This window comes from Corvus kubaryi, unplaced genomic scaffold, assembly GCF_017639235.1.
Source record: "Corvus kubaryi isolate FWS band 111438036 unplaced genomic scaffold, C.kubaryi_AGA036_p1.0 37394, whole genome shotgun sequence".
Lineage (NCBI taxonomy): Eukaryota > Metazoa > Chordata > Aves > Passeriformes > Corvidae > Corvus > Corvus kubaryi.
Genome location: NW_024581133.1, coordinates 16,233,479 through 16,250,173, shown reverse-complemented (window position 1 = coordinate 16,250,173; position 16,695 = coordinate 16,233,479). Strand labels below are relative to the sequence as shown.

Below are 16,695 nucleotides of genomic sequence, written 5' to 3'. Positions count from 1 at the left end.
TGAGAAGTTTTGTCTTTTTCTGGGGCTCTTTGAAGAATGTCTTCAATGAGTTGTGATGTTTGCACTCTAGTTCTAGAAATACAGAAAGCCTTAGTTCTTGCCATGTGTCTTTTAACTGGATGCACTCAAATAATTCTCTTTGGGATCACAGTGTTACCTCTTTTTAGAGTCAAAAGCATTTGCATCCAAGTTTTTCTGCTAAAGAACAGGATGAGCTGTACAAATGATGCAATGTGTGGAAGTTTATCTGTTCAGCTTATTTGTCTCTGGTTTTAGGAAGAGTGAGGAATTTAGCTTGCGGTTAAGGATAAATTAGAGGAGAACTGTCATGACCTCTGTTGCTGTATATTGCATTAGTTTCTTTAAAACACTCTTGAAGTTTGAGTCTGGTACATGAAAATCCCTTTTTTGCTTTTAAAGAATTCTCCAGTTCTGTAAGCACGTAGTGTCTTCGTGTTCATTTATTTAGTAGTAGCTGAGAGTGATTCCTTCCTTGAAGGCTTGGTTCCAGTCTCTTTTTCTGCAACTGGACTGAGTGCTTGCAATGTATCAGTTCAGGGTAACACCTGTGCAATTTCTGCCTTCTTTACACTCTCATTGTAGTAAAACAATTGCAAATGAATGTAGCAAGAGGTCTGGGCAGCAGATCTTCTGCATTCAGTCAGGATTTAAACAAAAATACAAGCCTTTGCAAATCTTAATGAACAGAACTATGAACAAAGTTGCATTTTATGCTTTTGCAATAATCAGTCAGACATATTTATACCATCTGGTGGTGTTAGTTATTGTTCTGGTTTGTAACACAGCTATTCCTGGAATAGCATCACACAAAAATGGCCATAATGCAAAGGTAAAACTCTCAGGGAAAGTTTAATAAAGGTGACATCCTGGTGAAAATACCTGTTCCAGAAGCCTGAGGACTGTGGGTGAAGGGGACAGCAAAATGTCAGGGGTGTGTGTGCAGAGAAATAAAATGTTGCAAGCTCAGGTCGTGGCTAACAGCTTTGTAATTCCTCCCGGTTGTATGGGAAGAGCAGGTGATCTCATTTGCCTTGCTCACAGACCAATCCCTTCTGACAATTTTCAAGTCAGTGGAAGTTTGAAATTAGTAAAATGGGAGCTGAGACAAGGCCTTTGTGTTTCTCAGTCTTTCCACCTCAAGCTTTAGGTCGAAACAATTGTGAAACGCTGCCAAGGCTGATGTGTTTCATATGAATTGTCTCTGTGCCCTGGGAGAAACACCCACAGGTCAGTGGTTCCTTCCAGCACTTTACCTTTGCCTCGGCAGCTGCTTTTACAGACATGATAAACTGCACTTCTGTGCATGATTTTCAGGTAGACAGATACATCTGGTTTCTAAGAAGTTAAGCCTTTTAATTCTATATTAGTTCAGAGAAAGGGAAAATATGCAGTCTCTCTGTCTCCCACTGTTTCTCTGGTACCTTTCCCAATTTTGTTTTGTGTTACTTTGTTTTTTTCCCCCAAAACTTACAGTAGTTGTAAAAATGTGTAGCAGCTTTTTCATCAGGCATCTGTTGGGGACAGAACTCAATCAGATGAGAAATATGAATGGTCAAACCAGATGCACCAAATTCTTAATATTTCCCTCAGGCCTGAAAACTCTGCTGACATTTGCCTAAATACAGCTAAGACCCAGGCAATCGTCTGATTTTGACAAGAAACTTAAATCAAGTTTTAATTAAAAAGCTATCTGATTTTTTGAGAGTGCCTGTAATTAATACTATTTGTCTGACATTTCAAATACTTTACTCACTGTAATTTTCTCAGCTGAAAGAGGTTTAAAACACTAAGAGTATAAATTATGTCTTGTTTTATACTATAAACTTGGAGGTGTGAAAGTTGTTTCTAACATAGCTTTTAGAAACTTCTTTTGTATGTCAAAAAGTAGCATCGATATATAGTCTGAGTCAGAAAGAAATAATGCTGAACATTATACTTTTAAGCACAATAGTTTTCATTATAAATGAGAAATGGATTTCTTTTATGAATCATATACCCCTTTGTTGTGCATTCTCAAAATAATTATTTTCCACTGCAACACGAACCAGTAAAAAACCACAAAGACTTTCTCAGATACTGGTGTATGTGTAATTCTTGTCTGAGCTTGGCAGTGCACTCTTATACCAGTGGCTGCTGAAAAGTTGCAGGATGCTTCTAGGCCATGGTGACATCTGAACCATTTCAGCAGGAGCAGCCAGACCTTTTGGCAGTGAAGATGTTTTTTAGGAGCTGCAGTCACAAGGACAGAGAAAGTGTTTACTGGACTGAGATTGTATAGAACTTACGAGGAGCTAGACTGGAAGTTTTTTGTGTGTTTAGCAGTCTCATGACAGTTCCCCAAATACTGGAGAGTAATGAGTTGAAGCTGGCCCATTTAATTGAAAAGTAGAGCTAAGCAGTTAAACCAATCAAGGGCACGTTCATTAGATTTGAGCAGAATTTCCTCTGCTCACCATGAGCCTCCTGGGATGGACTGAATCGTGGTCAAACCAATACTGGTAATGCTGGGAGGTTAATTTGCATCTAAACTGGGAAGTTTCTCTGCCCTGGAGCTTGGCCCTGTAGATTCCCAGCTAGAATCAGTGCACTGTGGGGCTGTCGTGCTCCTCAGCATCTGTGCTTCTCCTGTGTACACTACAGCTGCTTTTGTGAAATGCCGGGAGAAGGTGTCTCCTGGATCCCAGCTTCTCTTGAATTTTAACTTCAACAGAAGCTGGGAATACAGCAGGATGTGGACGCCACTGTCTGTCATAGAGAAGCAAGTTGTTAATTTGCTTTTGAAAAGGCACTGACTTCCAACTCAGTTTCTGCTTATGAGTTCAGCAAGACCTGCGAGATCCTGTCGCAGTGATCATTTTACAGTCGTTTTTAAACACAGAAATAAAGATTGAGATTTGTATCTTTGTACCCTGGAGATCATGTGTGATGGTGCCAATCAGCAAACTCGTGTCTGTGGAAGCAGTGGCTGTCCCTGAGCGTTTTAGGTATGGGAACCACAGCCTGATGATGCTACAGGATGGACATTTTTGGTTTTGGGGGCAGAGATGGAAAATCTGTTCATGTTCTGGATGTCTTCCCCCCAGAAGGGCAGGTATCATTGATAATGATATTTGCACCTTAGTTCGTGTCACTTTAGCAAATCCCCTACCTAATCAATCTGTTCACAGACTTTAGAATAGCAAACTGTGTAGGGATGTATCTTAAGGAGCAGCATGGAACTATTACCTTATAGACTCACACCATTCTCTTCCCCACTTGTCCTCTGCTGGTTTCAGAAATGCATCTACCTTATGCTCCCCTGTGTAAAAGATGTGGACTTTAGGTGGAGGAGGAATTAGAGCTGTCCTAAAACTTTTTTAAGGGCTCTAACTGCTGAGCTATTAGATGAAGAAAGAGTTTTTCCTGCAGCTTTTTATAAAAGACAGGTGTACCCTCTGGTTTATGGTAGAAAAAGCCTTTGTATTGGAAGTTGAGAGAGTGGGGGCAGCTGTCTCCCTGCAGTGAGGATTTGCTCACTTGGTGTGTGCAGCCTTAAGACACCTCTGCTGCTCTGTGTGAACCTCATCTCTGCCTAACCCTCCTTCTGCATTGAGGAGCCCTGGGCACCAAACTGGGCCCTGGGGATTGTTCTAAGCCTTGTTTGACTGTGAGTTAGACATTGCGAAGCTCAGTGTCACTGTGCAGAAACCTTTCTGTGAATTCTCTTCCAAGTGCTTTTGAAAATACTTAATTCTTTTTTCTAAGCCTAATTTTCAAAGGTGATACAGGAGCCTCTACTCAAGAGGGACTAGAGCTTCATGATCTGCAGACAATCAGCACTAGCCAAAAATAATTCTCAGGCTGTGCTACAATGTAACCATTCTCAGTATTATGATGTTATATTCTGTCTTGATATGACCTCTGCAAGTAGTCTTTATTCTCCTATTCCCATTTCATACATTGTACCAGTGCCTTTGAGAAAAATTCAGATAAATCAGTAGAAAAATCTGACTAAAGGAAACAATTTTAATTTGTCAGAAAGCTAAATACTCAGAACATTCCCTTGAAAAACAAGTTTCAGGACAGCCCTGTTTTTAGTAGACTTGCATAAACCTGGGTGATATTTATGAAGATGTGTAACTCTCCCTGATTGAAAACCTGACTAAGTATCAAACCTCATTTGTATCTCTAAATGCATAATGCAGTCCAGTTGATATAATGTCATTGACTACAGTCTATTTTCCCCATGTCATTTTAATAGAGCTGAGATGGATGCAAACTAAGAGTTTACAGGTACTTTTATCTGTGAGAAGGGATAAAAGTGAAAACTGAAAAAAGTAGTAAAATGAGTGTTTTATGAAGATTACTAGAATCCAGAAAGCGGCATTTAGTTTTTTATTTATCTGTTGTTTAGTAGATCCCTCTCTCCCTTTATGAAGACTAACCCCTGCCATTTTCCCCTTAGAGCCCCCCCCCCCCCACCCCCCCCCAAAGTTCAGGTAGAGAATGCAGTTCTGTCTGCCTCTTCTGCTTCTTTAATGGTGCATAGAAACTTGAGACAGGAGATGATTTTTCCTTTTTGGGAATGCCTTTACAGATGAGTATATGGCTGTTATTCTAGCTTGTGTTTGTTCATTTTATCACATCATATAAAAGACCCTGACCAGAAAAGATTAAAAGCTTCCAAATCATTTATATGGAGAAATAACTTGAGAAAGCTGCATTTTTAGCTTGTGCAGCACAATTAAACCCACTAATGAGTTAAAAAATTAATATAGAAACAACATAGATGACTTCATACTCAGTATTGAAGTGTCCATCATTCTGTACACCCATACCCCTCTACTTTGTTAGACCCCCTTGTGTTCTAAGCTTGATTCCAAATTGCCCTTCAAAGTCTGTAGCTTGAGCATCCTTCTTCCTAATGAAACTATAGAGATGTGCACAAGTTAGTTCATCCAGAAGTTGCCCTTTCTGGAGTTAAAACAGGAAGGGAGGTAATGCAGAGCTTGCCAATTTTTCTTTTAATTCTTTTTAAGAGTCTAGAAGTGTGGCCCTCAGTCCATAAATTAGAACAACTGTGAGAAACATTCCAGTAAATGACCAAATGTAAGTGCTCATCTGTGAATGAAGCCAGTGGTAGTGTGGACCCATTTAGGAACCTACAGGGCTTCCTGGGGGCAACTGCAGAAATTTATTAATTCTCTTGTCCTTCCAGTGCGTGGAGAACATTCTGCCATTAGTGGGTTCCATAGCACTTTGTGAACCGCACACCAGTCTGGTCTTTTCTTCTTTTTGGAGAGCCAATTGCTTTAGCTATTTTCTCGAGCATTTAGAGGTTTTGCTTTTCAGAATGTTCATCAATCGCTGCTACTCTAGTTAGACACAGGCAGTACAAACACAAAACTCCAGTCTGCTTGGCTGAGCTGGCATAGCAGTGTATGAACTGCTTGCATTGGGAACCTGCTGGGATAAAGAAAGAGTAGCAGTGACCAAACACTGAAATATCTGGGATTCTGCAGAGGCAGTGGCACTAAAATTGAAAGCATTAAACACAATCTTGCTTAAATATGAAATAGCTGCATACTAACCCTTTCTACTTCCTGGCAAGAATAATAATGCTGCTCTAATTCAGAATGAAATTAAAATCAAACAAAACAAATTCTCTGTAACCAAAAGCAAGTCTGTGGCAGGGATGAGTCAGGACTGAAGTTTTGAAATTATGAAGTGGATTTTACGCAGGAGCCTCTCTCCCTTTCCCTGTTGCCAGGGAGGGTTCATAGGCAACAGAGTTAATGGGTTAGGCAGACAACTTGTTGCTGACTAAGTCACGAACAGCTGACACCTCTTCTGCATCTTGGAAGGCTTGCATGCTCTTTGGATGTGTTAGACCAACAGTGGCATGCTTTGAACTCTTTTCCTAAAAGGAATTTTTTCCACAGCTTTTTACAAATTTGGGGTAAATCGCTTGCTTATTTGAGTAGCTAACTCATTTTGTTCTTTCTGCTTTCTTATAAGTAAAGCACACTATTCTGTCAGCTACAATTTTACTTCCCCCCAGTAGCAGGGAAACCTTGGGTCAGATTCATCAAAAGGGATATTTTCAGGTATTGCATACTAATGAATAGCTGGCTCTTATTCATTATTTATCTACACCAGAAATTTAATGAATACTTTGAAAGCTATTGAATTCTGTGTTTGTGGACAACAGTGCTTCACAAAGTGCAGATCACTGAATACTATGGACAAGTTTCTGTATGTATTCAGTTAAATATAAAAATTAATTTACTTCAACCATGCATGTCCTCGTTCATTCTTATGTTTGCTTTAATGGCTTTCTGCCACCATTTAAGCACTTTAGAAGGTGGGCACAGTGTGAATTCAAGACAGTCACAAACCAAGGAGCATCTGGATATAAGCCGAAATATATGCTGCTTCTACTTTGTAGTACCATCGTGCATATGGGCAAGAATGAGGGTTCTGAAAAAGCTGATGGGTATCATGGTTAAATGGTTTCTGATATGAATGGCTTCTATCAGGAGACTGCTACAGCTGCTGGGCTTTGGCAGTTCTGAGGTGGCTCCCAAAATTCTCCAGCTGGAGGTCCAATCCTGCTTTTTGAAACCCTGAGCATGGAGATTTGAAGAGCTGGAGCTATTCCTGTTGTAAGTTTGTGGCTCTGGTGACTGGGCAGCTCTTCTAAAACAGGATGTTGTTTTTTAACAGCAGGAACAGAGCAAAGCAAAAGGGACAGGGGAGAGGGGGAGGGCGGTGAGTGTGGTGGCAGGGCTGTGATGAACATCCCTGGGTTTGCCAGCTCCCTGCTCTGACCTCCTCAGAGGCTCAAGCAGGTTGCTGCATCCGTGTCACTCTGCCTGACAAGAACAGAGGGATACTGTTTGACTATTTGTGGTCCTTTTGATGTCTTGCTTCCTGGTACTGGCAAAACAAGTATTGTAACTTGGCTTAGGCGTCCTTGGAGCTAACTCTGAAAGCATGAAATCATTCCACATGTTTTCAGCAAGGGGCTTGTTTTGAACCTCTTCGTTATTTCTTTGGCGTTGCTGATGGTCCAGAAACCAAAGCACCAAGTACATACAGTGAGCAGTTTGATTACACAGTGTATGGAAATTTATTTCAGGGTGAACACAGTGATCATAGACAGGCTTCTTGTTGTCATGACTTCTTCTAACTCTCCTCCTGATAATTCCATAGATGCTGTCAAAGGAACAGAATTGATATCATGTGACCACTCAAAAAAGACAGTTAGTTTTCCAATAGTAAAATAGTTTATTGTAACTCTGTGACCACTGGTACCACTCAGTTTCTTGAGTTTGAATCAAAACTTCAATGAGAAGGGACATTTAAAAAGAAAAAAACTGACAGACCTTATATTTTAGAGGTTTTTTTCTTTTTTATTTCTCAGGAGAAAGCCTTACTAATTTTAAAATATTGTGGTTTAATAGTCAATTTTCATATCCAGAATATTAAAGACCATATTCCTGGTATTTACGAGGTCTGAGTTCAGCAAAGCACTTAGGCATGTATCATGTAAAGCATTTCATTAGTTTTACTCTTCATTGGTTATTTGCTTTCCCAAGTCTTACTTCTCCAAACCCCCAATCTTTTCATAATATAAATATGTGCAGGTCCATTCTTACTGAGTTTTTTGCTTTCTGGATGTTCTGCTTGCCCAGGAAGCCTGAGGTATACATTCTATTAATTGTGTGTAGCCAGAAGGGGCACATAACTCTAATTACCTGATAGAGAAAATCTTGACTAAATGTGTGGTTGTCCCATGTCTGTGTGTGCAGCCCAGAGTGTGCACAAATTTGCTTAGAAAAGGGGTTGTTGCAAGCATGGTCATTGAAACAACTATTCCATCTTTAAGTATTGAAAACTATTATGGCCTTTTAAAAAATATCGCTGGAAAGTTTTTATGATAGTTTCAGAACTATTCACCTCCTCCATCCTCTCCTCTCTCAGGGGAAAGCATTTGGAGAGTTGGACTCTTAAAAATCTCACATCCCCAGACTGAAGTTCTGCAGGAAAAACCTACTGTGGTAATCAGTACGTTCATCTGGGGAGAAAACAGAGCTGAGCTATTTATTTATCTTTAATTATAAGTGGTTAAACAAGGAGAATAGACTTACAGTTCCTACTGAACTTAAAAAGACTCTAATTTGTGCCAACTAAAAATTAATTAGTAAGGAATTTTTAATTTCAGCATCCTAGGCCAAGAATCTATTCCTTGATAAAGATGTCCCTGTGGAATAGAGTTATGAGATGAGATTAGAAGGAATGTAAACTTTATATCACGTGAAGCTCCTACTCTGAGCACTGATGCAAAGGGCATTCCTAATTTTTTTTTTTTTTCCCCTTGGTGCTGGAACATAAGCTCAGAGCTGACCAGACGGGGGCCCAGCATGCCAGATGAAAGGACACAAGATTCCAGAATGGAGCTGGAAGATTTTGAGGTGGAAAAATATTAAGGGCTTTTTAATCTGAAGTAAGAAATTGCTCTCCTGGATTTGTGAACCTGAAATGATAGAATAGCTAATACCATTCATTTTGGAAAATCATCACATGCTGCTGCTTGCCTCATGTCTGCTTGGCACACAGGGGCATAAAGCACTTGTGTTAAAAGCCATATCAATTGTTTCTTATTCGTTAAACTTCTTTCTCCCAGTTTTGTTGGATTTTGGCATTTTTTGAGGTCTGGATAGAAAGTAGGGAAAGCTTAAAATTCCCGGTGAAAAACTGGCGATCCCTAGATATAAAATATTTCAGGTTGGCTTTTGGCTTTTGCGAGAAATATACATACTTTGGCTCTCAAAGTCTAAACTGATTGATTTCAAACATTTTCCTCTCAGACAAATTTTACAACATTAGGGAAAAAAGAAAGTTGAAAGATAATATTTCTTAGCAGTGCAGTTTTACATTCAGACAATCAAAAATTCTCAAGTAGAGCTGCTAGGTTGTTCTTGCATGTTTATATTGATATATGAAAAGTCACAAACATTAGTAATGAACTTAAAAGTGAACCACTTGTTGTTCCTTTGAAAATTGTTCTCTGATCTCTTGGTTCCTTATGGTAATTAAAAATCACAATAAAGATCTTGTAAAACGGTGAGTCTCAGTGGAGGGGAGGCACAGCAGTAGTGTTCACTGGTACATGTACCAGGAAAATATCAGTGCATTATAAAGGTTATAGATAACTTAAAGAAAAATTGTATTAGTGTAAAGCTAGTGCTGTAAATATTTAATTATTTCCTTCTCTCTTTGACTCGGAGGCAAACGATTGGCATCATGCAAAAGTGAGAAAAAGCACACTGTGAAATCTGTGTTGATTACTTTGGGTGAGTAGTGGCGGGCCTGCAGGGATGAAACATGGTGGAAACTGCAAAAAGACTCTCGGAAAAGACCTGTGGACTTCGTTAATATGTCCATAGGGTAACACTTCCATGAGGGATGTGGAAAAAAATACATTCTCTTTTCTGTAAGCAAGCTGATTTTCATGTCAGTTATTCACCACCTATGATTTTACCTACTTTTTTTTTTTTTTTTTTAAATTAATCTTTGGTAGTTTTGCCTGAGTTTTTGCTTTATGTGATTTTCAAATGGTGGTCAAATCTCTACAATAGCAAAAAGGATTGCCATGAGGAATTATGAAAGAATCCTACACATTATGAAACGTAAAACAAAATTTACTGTAAGTGACAAGCTGAAATGGAAGAGTACTCTAAGAATATATGGAGTACAGCAGGTTTTACTTTTGCTTTAAACTTCAAAATAACTGTGTGGGTTATCATGAAGTCTCCCAGTCATAAGATTCAAACCTCAACTACTAAAACAAACTTTGTGTAGGAAAGAGCTTTCTATTTTTATATGAAACCTGTAAGGCAATTTTTTTCTAAATGAGAACATATAGTGTGTGCAAATACATTTGTGAGGATATTTTACATAGCCTGTTTTTGCCTTTAAATAATGGCTTTCTTTTTTAAAAAAATTATGACTCTTTCAAAAACGAAAAGAGGAGAGATGCATTAGCAGTCTCAGGGCTGCATTCATAGGCTTGGAAAGATTCAGAGAGAGCTGAGATCTTTCTTAAGCTTACTTAAGCTGAAATTTGGTTTGAGGATAGTTGAGGCTCTTAGTTTGAGATACTGAGAGTCTCTCTCATGGCTATTCCTGAGCAGCATGTGTGCACTTGTGTACTTGAAAATGTGTAAGAATCCCCATGTTTATTATTCAGAGGCAACCACAGAGCTCTCCAGAGCTGTACCCAAAACGGAGTGACTTTTTTGGCTAGAAAAATCCATGGCTGGGTCAATTGAATGAACTCTAATTTCTGATTGATTTATTCAATTGAAGAAGCAGAAATTGGAAAATATGCAAGACCTTTTTTGTTCTTTCTTAAATGTGTTTCAGAAATTTGTTTTCGGTTTTGTTGGTTTTGTTTGGTTTTTTAACAGAAAATATTGTTTTACTTTGAAACATACCTCAACATCATTTTTAGCAAGTTAAAAAATCAAGGCAGAGAACACATCTTTTAATTTCAGGTCTAATTAAATATTTTGTTTGATTATAAGGTACTTATTTTTCATCACACAAAAAAAAGCTGAAAAAAATCTCAAGGCTTATTTTGGATTTCAGTGCTTTATAGAACATAAAGACAACTCTAACAACAACCAAATTTGTTTTTACACTATTAGAACTGTCAGTTATGAAAGCTAAATAGTTCTGCCCTCCTCCCTCTCATCTCCAAACACAGAGAAAAACAGATCTCTTCTGTCTTACTATGCCTTTGTTCCATTAGCACGCTGGAATATATTCACTAAGAAATTCCTCTTCCAAGGATTCTTTTTTCAGCATAATACTTGAAGCTTCACATTAATCTTTCTAGTCTGTATAAAATATATAAAATTTTGGATTACTTACTATTAGAAAAGACACAGGCTGCTCTGCTGTGGAGTGTTAAGCTCTTAAAGAGTTAAAGCAGGCAGCAGAATATGTGTTTTCTTTAATGCAAGTTAACCTTTGCATGCAGTAGACAGCTTTCCATTTTCCTTGAAATAAAAATATTTTACTAGATACAGTGTTTAAATAAATCAAATGAGGCTTCAAATTATGTAAAATCTGACCATTTAAAATAAAATTACTACTTTCTCTTCTGCATTTCTGGCATAATTCAGTTTTAATGCTCATCTAAGCTGTAATGTCTCTGCTGTGTATTTGGGCTGCTTGATTATACTGATGGGTAGTGTAATTTTTTTGTTACATGTACAATGAAGGTAATTTTTGTGTTTCTAAGCTAGAAGATCAAGTTCTGTGACCTGGAGAAAAAGAAGGCAAATCAGAAGGTGTACAGGTGCAGCTCCTTGCTGTTGCAATGGGAAACCTGGGAGAGCTTTCCACCACCTGTCCAGAACCGTTCCGACGTGGCTGGGTTGGGATGGAGTGGGAAGGGGCAGATAGTTTGTACAATAACTTCCCCACCTTTTGGAGGCTGTGCTGTTGCAAATGGTGAGGTTACTGGTGGAAATACACTGGGACAATGACAGAGATGTATGAAGGCATGCACAAAATGATCATCTAGACATTAGGCATATTTTTTTTTATCAAGGCCAAGCTATTTTTTTCTGCTTACTTTAACCTGCTTTTAACCTACTATTACTTTTAGAGAGGCGCAAGTGTGAGTTATCAGTCTGATATTATGGATGAATTCTATAATGAATATGGTGTTTAAGAAAACGGCTCTTGAGTAAAAACACAGTGAAGAAGGTGATACTGAAGCAAGAGTTAACTAGAAAGCAACCACCCCCACTTTGGGCTGAAGTGGTCAGAAATGGGTTCTCATTGAAACCATGGGTTTCTCTCTCAGAAATGTGGGTTTCAGAAATGGCATCTCATTTACTGATCTTCACTAAAAAAAGCTTCCATTTTCTTGAGAACAAAAACGTATCTTTGGGTCAGATTTTGCTTTTCCCTGTTTCCCTTCGACTCTCCAGAGAATATGGGCTGGCTAAGTTGCTCCTCAAACTCAATTATCTTACCTTTGTGGGAGGAAGAGATTGTCTGCAAGTGTATGGAAAGCGAGAAAAGTCTTCATCTGATTAAAGGAAAATATTCAATAATTTTTTAAACCATCTGCAAGAAAACAGCAGCAAAACCAGCTTGCTGAGAAAGGTGGATATCTGTGGGTCTTTTACCTTAATTCACTCACAAAAAGTATTGAATTCTTAAGAACCGACCTCTGCTACTCTTTATATCAGGAGATGCTGATTGCAGACATTGTGCCGTACAGATAAGCACAAAGGCTTCTTTACTTTATATGTTCTGGGCTTCTCCACTTTCTTTCAGAAACAGAAAATCCAGTAAGAATGAATCCAAATGGCAGGAGAGGAGAGTGGAAATAGAGGCTTAACAAACAATGAAAAGCAGCTCATAGTTTACACGATGAGTTTACAGCAGGAAGAAGGAGATTCCACTGAATCTGTGCTGTGCTAGCTGGTTAACAAATGCTCCTCAGTCTTTAAAACAAACAAAATTATGTCTGTGAGTGTAAATTCCAGATGAGCTGTTTGATGAGCCTTTCACTTTGCTTAGAGATAAAGGTTGTGGGAAAGGGTCCACTGAAGCTGCATCCAGTCAAAGTGCCTCCAGCACAGTTGTCTTATTTCTTTCCTATTATTTTTTATTTTGTTTTCATCTAGGGTATGACAGGATGCTGTTCAGGTAGTGTTTAATTTAATTACTGCCAAATATTCAGGTTCCATACCTGTAGTTTACTAGTCTGCCTGTTTTTGCTGAAGCTTAAATAGGTTGCATAATTTTGAGAAAGTTGCTTTCAGATATTACAGGCTGTATGTGTTTCCAGTGGAAGCAGTTTCTTGTCCTACTGTAAAATTTAATTAACTAAAGTTTTGTAAACCATTAAAAGATATACCACAGAATGTGGTTACAAAGAATAAATGCATATATTTTAAACTCTTCTTTGAATATTGGTATATAAGCATGATGGCATCAGAACTGTACTGAGGACCTGGTCGGTGTCCTATGCCTTGCTTGACTTTGAACCTTGCTCTTCTGAATGTCTTCAATCTATGAATGTTTTTTATTTCTTTTTTCCTGCAAAGATACCAAAACCACAGGGATGTGTCCAATAGAAGTAAAGGTGCCTTAGCCTTGGCAACTTGTTGTACAGGAGGAACAGCTGTAACGCTGCCATGTTATTCAAGCTTTGCCCTCATGGTTATTCATCTCTGCATCAATATATTCTGCAACAATGCTAGACTGGAGCTAACAAAGCTTCCTAGGAAGGCTTGACTGTCCCCTTTGACATATGTGTGGTGTGGCCAGAGGTAGCCTAGACCCCACAGCGTGGGCTGTTACTTAAGAGTCTGGACAATGCCCTTAGTCATAGGATTTAGTTTTAGTCCTGTCCTGTGAGGAGTAGGGAGTTGGACTCGATGATCCTTATGGGTCCCTTCCAACTTGAGATATTCTGTGATTCCATGTAACTCCTGGGTCACGTTACATGTACTTTGGCATTCTTTTTGGAGGGAGGTATTTCAACAGCTGGATTAGTTACATGTGTAGAAGACCCTTAGTGACTACCTCAGGTTCAAAGCAGGCTTGCACATGAATGGGCAGTGAACACTGGCAGAACGGTGTGGTGCTGTTCTCGTGTGAATGATGGTTTTGTTGCACGTATTTGTGTGCTCTGTACCTCATGCCTGTCCCGCCCAAGGGTTGGTTTCTGTGTGTCTGGTGGCTGTGAGCATTATAGCTCTTCTGCCACTTGGGATTCAAGAGTCTGCCACTGTGTCTGTGCTCTGAAAAAGTGTCCAGATGATCTTTATACCTCCTCTACTCCAGAGTCACATAAGATTTGTGTGGGGTTTTTTATTTAGAATTTTAAAAATAATTATTAATAATTGTATCTACATGAAACCAACAAAGTCAATAGGAGATGTTTGGTGATTCTTGTCCCTTTTTGTTCCGTTACTCATGCTTCTGGTAGGATCTGTTGTAAGGTAGTATCTGCAGCAGTTTCTAAAGCCCTCTTTCATCTAACTGAACATCTATCCTCAAGTTTCTCAGCATACCTGTCTTTGCTGGTAATAACATCTCACTTGTTGAAACAAGCTTAGTGATCAAAGTTAATGAACCGTCTTGGTAGGGGTTGGAAGCTAGAAATAGAAGACTGAAGAACGAGGAAGACCTTTTCTATGCCCAGAAATGTCTTAGCAGAACAGGTTCACGGAGGGGGAGTTTTTGACAAAAGTCATGATGGTTTTCATCCATTACATAATGCTCAAGTGAAGTGTCACCCTATTTCCTTTGCTCGTGGTGCTTTCACTTTTCAGGTACCCTCTCTTTTTGCAAGAGCAAAGCTGCTTTGTATTTTTGCTTGTGTAGGTGCTCCTAGATTGTGGCCTCTACAAACATGCTACAAATTCGTCTTGCTTTAGCTAGTTCTAATTGCTAGTGATTTATGAGAGATGTTGTGAAACAACATAAAATTAATTTTTCTTCTCCGTTAATTCAGATGTTATAAGCATTTGGGTTTACTCTTGTGATTTCCCCTACCTCACAATTTACTTTGCAAACCAAAGCTCTACTGTGTTGTCCTATTGTAGCCTTTAGTGTTTCCTTCTTCTTTCTCTTCTAAGTAAATTGAAAAATTGTCTAGATTTAGAAAATAGGGAAAAAGATGCACTAAATGACAATCGTATAAGGAAGGTAGGTGTACTAAATATCAGTGGCCTTTAACAGATGAAAGGAGAAGAGAAAAACCCCAGTCTACACTCTCTGTTAACTTGAAGTAGCTGCAATACTAAAACCAGTCCTGCAAAACACTCACGTGAATAATCCTTACTGTGGCAAGTAGTCCAGCTGTTTCCAGCACTGGTGAAAGGCAGTGGTCTGGCAGCTTTGAGGAATGAAGTTCTTTTTTTTATTAGCCAGGCAAGTTTCCCAACACACATTGCCTGGTCAGCGTGCTTAAACCCCAATCTGAAGAGGGAGGGATAAGCTTTCTCTCGGGCTAACAGACAGTTTGGTTTCCACAGATCACCTAATTCTTGCTTGTATTTGGAGGCTGCCAATTAGCGAAAAGTAAAGAGAGAGACTTTGTAGGAAATTGCAGCTCTAATCCACCAAACTTGCATCAGAGAAGAACCACCTTGCTACCCTCTGCAGATTCTGAAGAGACCATGCCCAAAGCCTGTGCCCCATGCCTGTGCCAGTGTGTGTTCCAGGGATGCTCGCAGTCTCCACATTAGGCCTGGGGAGCAACCTGTGCTCCTGCTTCCTTTGTCCACTTTCACTCTCTCTCCTTCTCAGGCTGCTTTCTAGGAACAGCTTCCATCCAGTTTGAGACCCTTTTACTTGATGCTGGTGAAAAATCTTGTAAAAAGCCTTTTGTGTCCATACCCTGGGGGCTCCCAGGCCTGCCCATACCCAGTACTTAATCACAAAGAACAAGACCTGGTTTATTCTGTGGGCAGGGTCTGTAAGCCCAACTCTGACCACCTCAAATTTTTTCATGCTCTGAAAGTGAATGCAGAATAATTTTTAAATGTCTTCTTCAATCTCTGCCCATGCCTCTCAGATGGAAGCAGACAACAGATAATCAGAACTATTGTGGTGTTTGTTTTCCAGACACGGATAATTGGAACTTCAGGACTTCCAAATCAACTAACCCAAGACTCTACCCTTCCACCAAAAGAACTATCAGCAGTGCAAGATGTAATCTAATTTGTGGACAGGCTCCAGGGGCAAGTAGGACTCATGGTACATTTCACAGCTGGTGGAGCGGCCACCATTTGTGGGAGAACAGTGATTAGACTGCAGAATGTGGAATTGTCCAGAGTTTACCTGCAAGTTTCATCAGGTACCAGTACCAGCAGTGTTGAAAGCTGTAGCAGCAGTCCTGGTTGGCAGAAGGTGGCATATCAGCTGCTTGCACATGATCCAGTGCCATTTGGAAAAAGCTTGAATTGTTTTCAGTAAAAATACCATGATTTGGTCTACTCAGGATATGCTTCTAGACAGCAGTCAAAAGCAGGCAGCTTTAGCACCTTCTGTGCAGGAGGCAAGTAGGGCTGCATGAAACATGGCCTCTGTGGTACAGGAGTGGTGTGTTCTCCAGTGTGTGTTTGTGGCAGCTGCTACTGGATTTTAACATCAGGTAGTGGAAAAGGAATTGACCATTACTGAGACTGTGAGCTGCACAAGGGTGCTTGCAGAAGTCAGACCAGATGTGGAGGTTTTCTGGCACCTTGCTAGTCACCTTTTTTGTTCTCTGTCAAAGCGCACTTCATTTAAAGAGAGGTATTGTCTGAAATGTTTCTCTGGCTGCGTGGCTGCTAAACATGTGGGTCTTGAGACGCTTAATACAGCTGGCATCTTCTGATGCGGCTTCAGCTGAAACAGTCATGGGGGAGGGAAGACAGCCCTGCGTGGAAGCTCTTCCCGCTGGTACCGGGGCTGCATAGGGGAGCTCCTCGTGGGCCCGCTGGCCCTATTGGCCGGGCCCCACCATCGCGCCGAGCCGTCGGTGCCGGCCCGGGCGGAGGTCGGGCTGGCTCCCCGCTCGCCCTGGGCAATGGCACCACCTTCTGCGGCCCCGGCCCCGCTCAGGGGCCGCAGGGGCCCCGCGGCCGCCGCCCCTCCCGGAGCCGGACG

The 16,695-nt window shown here is 40.1% G+C and overlaps 1 protein-coding gene across 1 annotated transcript in view; it reads left to right on the top strand.

Moving 5' to 3' along the window:
* Positions 1-16,695, top strand: part of RORA (RAR related orphan receptor A) — a 382,907-nt gene that overhangs the window by 14,813 nt on the left and 351,399 nt on the right. Inside the window, exon 2 of the mRNA XM_042039179.1 lies at positions 15,670-15,901. The gene's annotated coding sequence lies outside the window, so the exon portion shown is untranslated. The remainder of the gene's footprint in view (positions 1-15,669; positions 15,902-16,695) is intronic.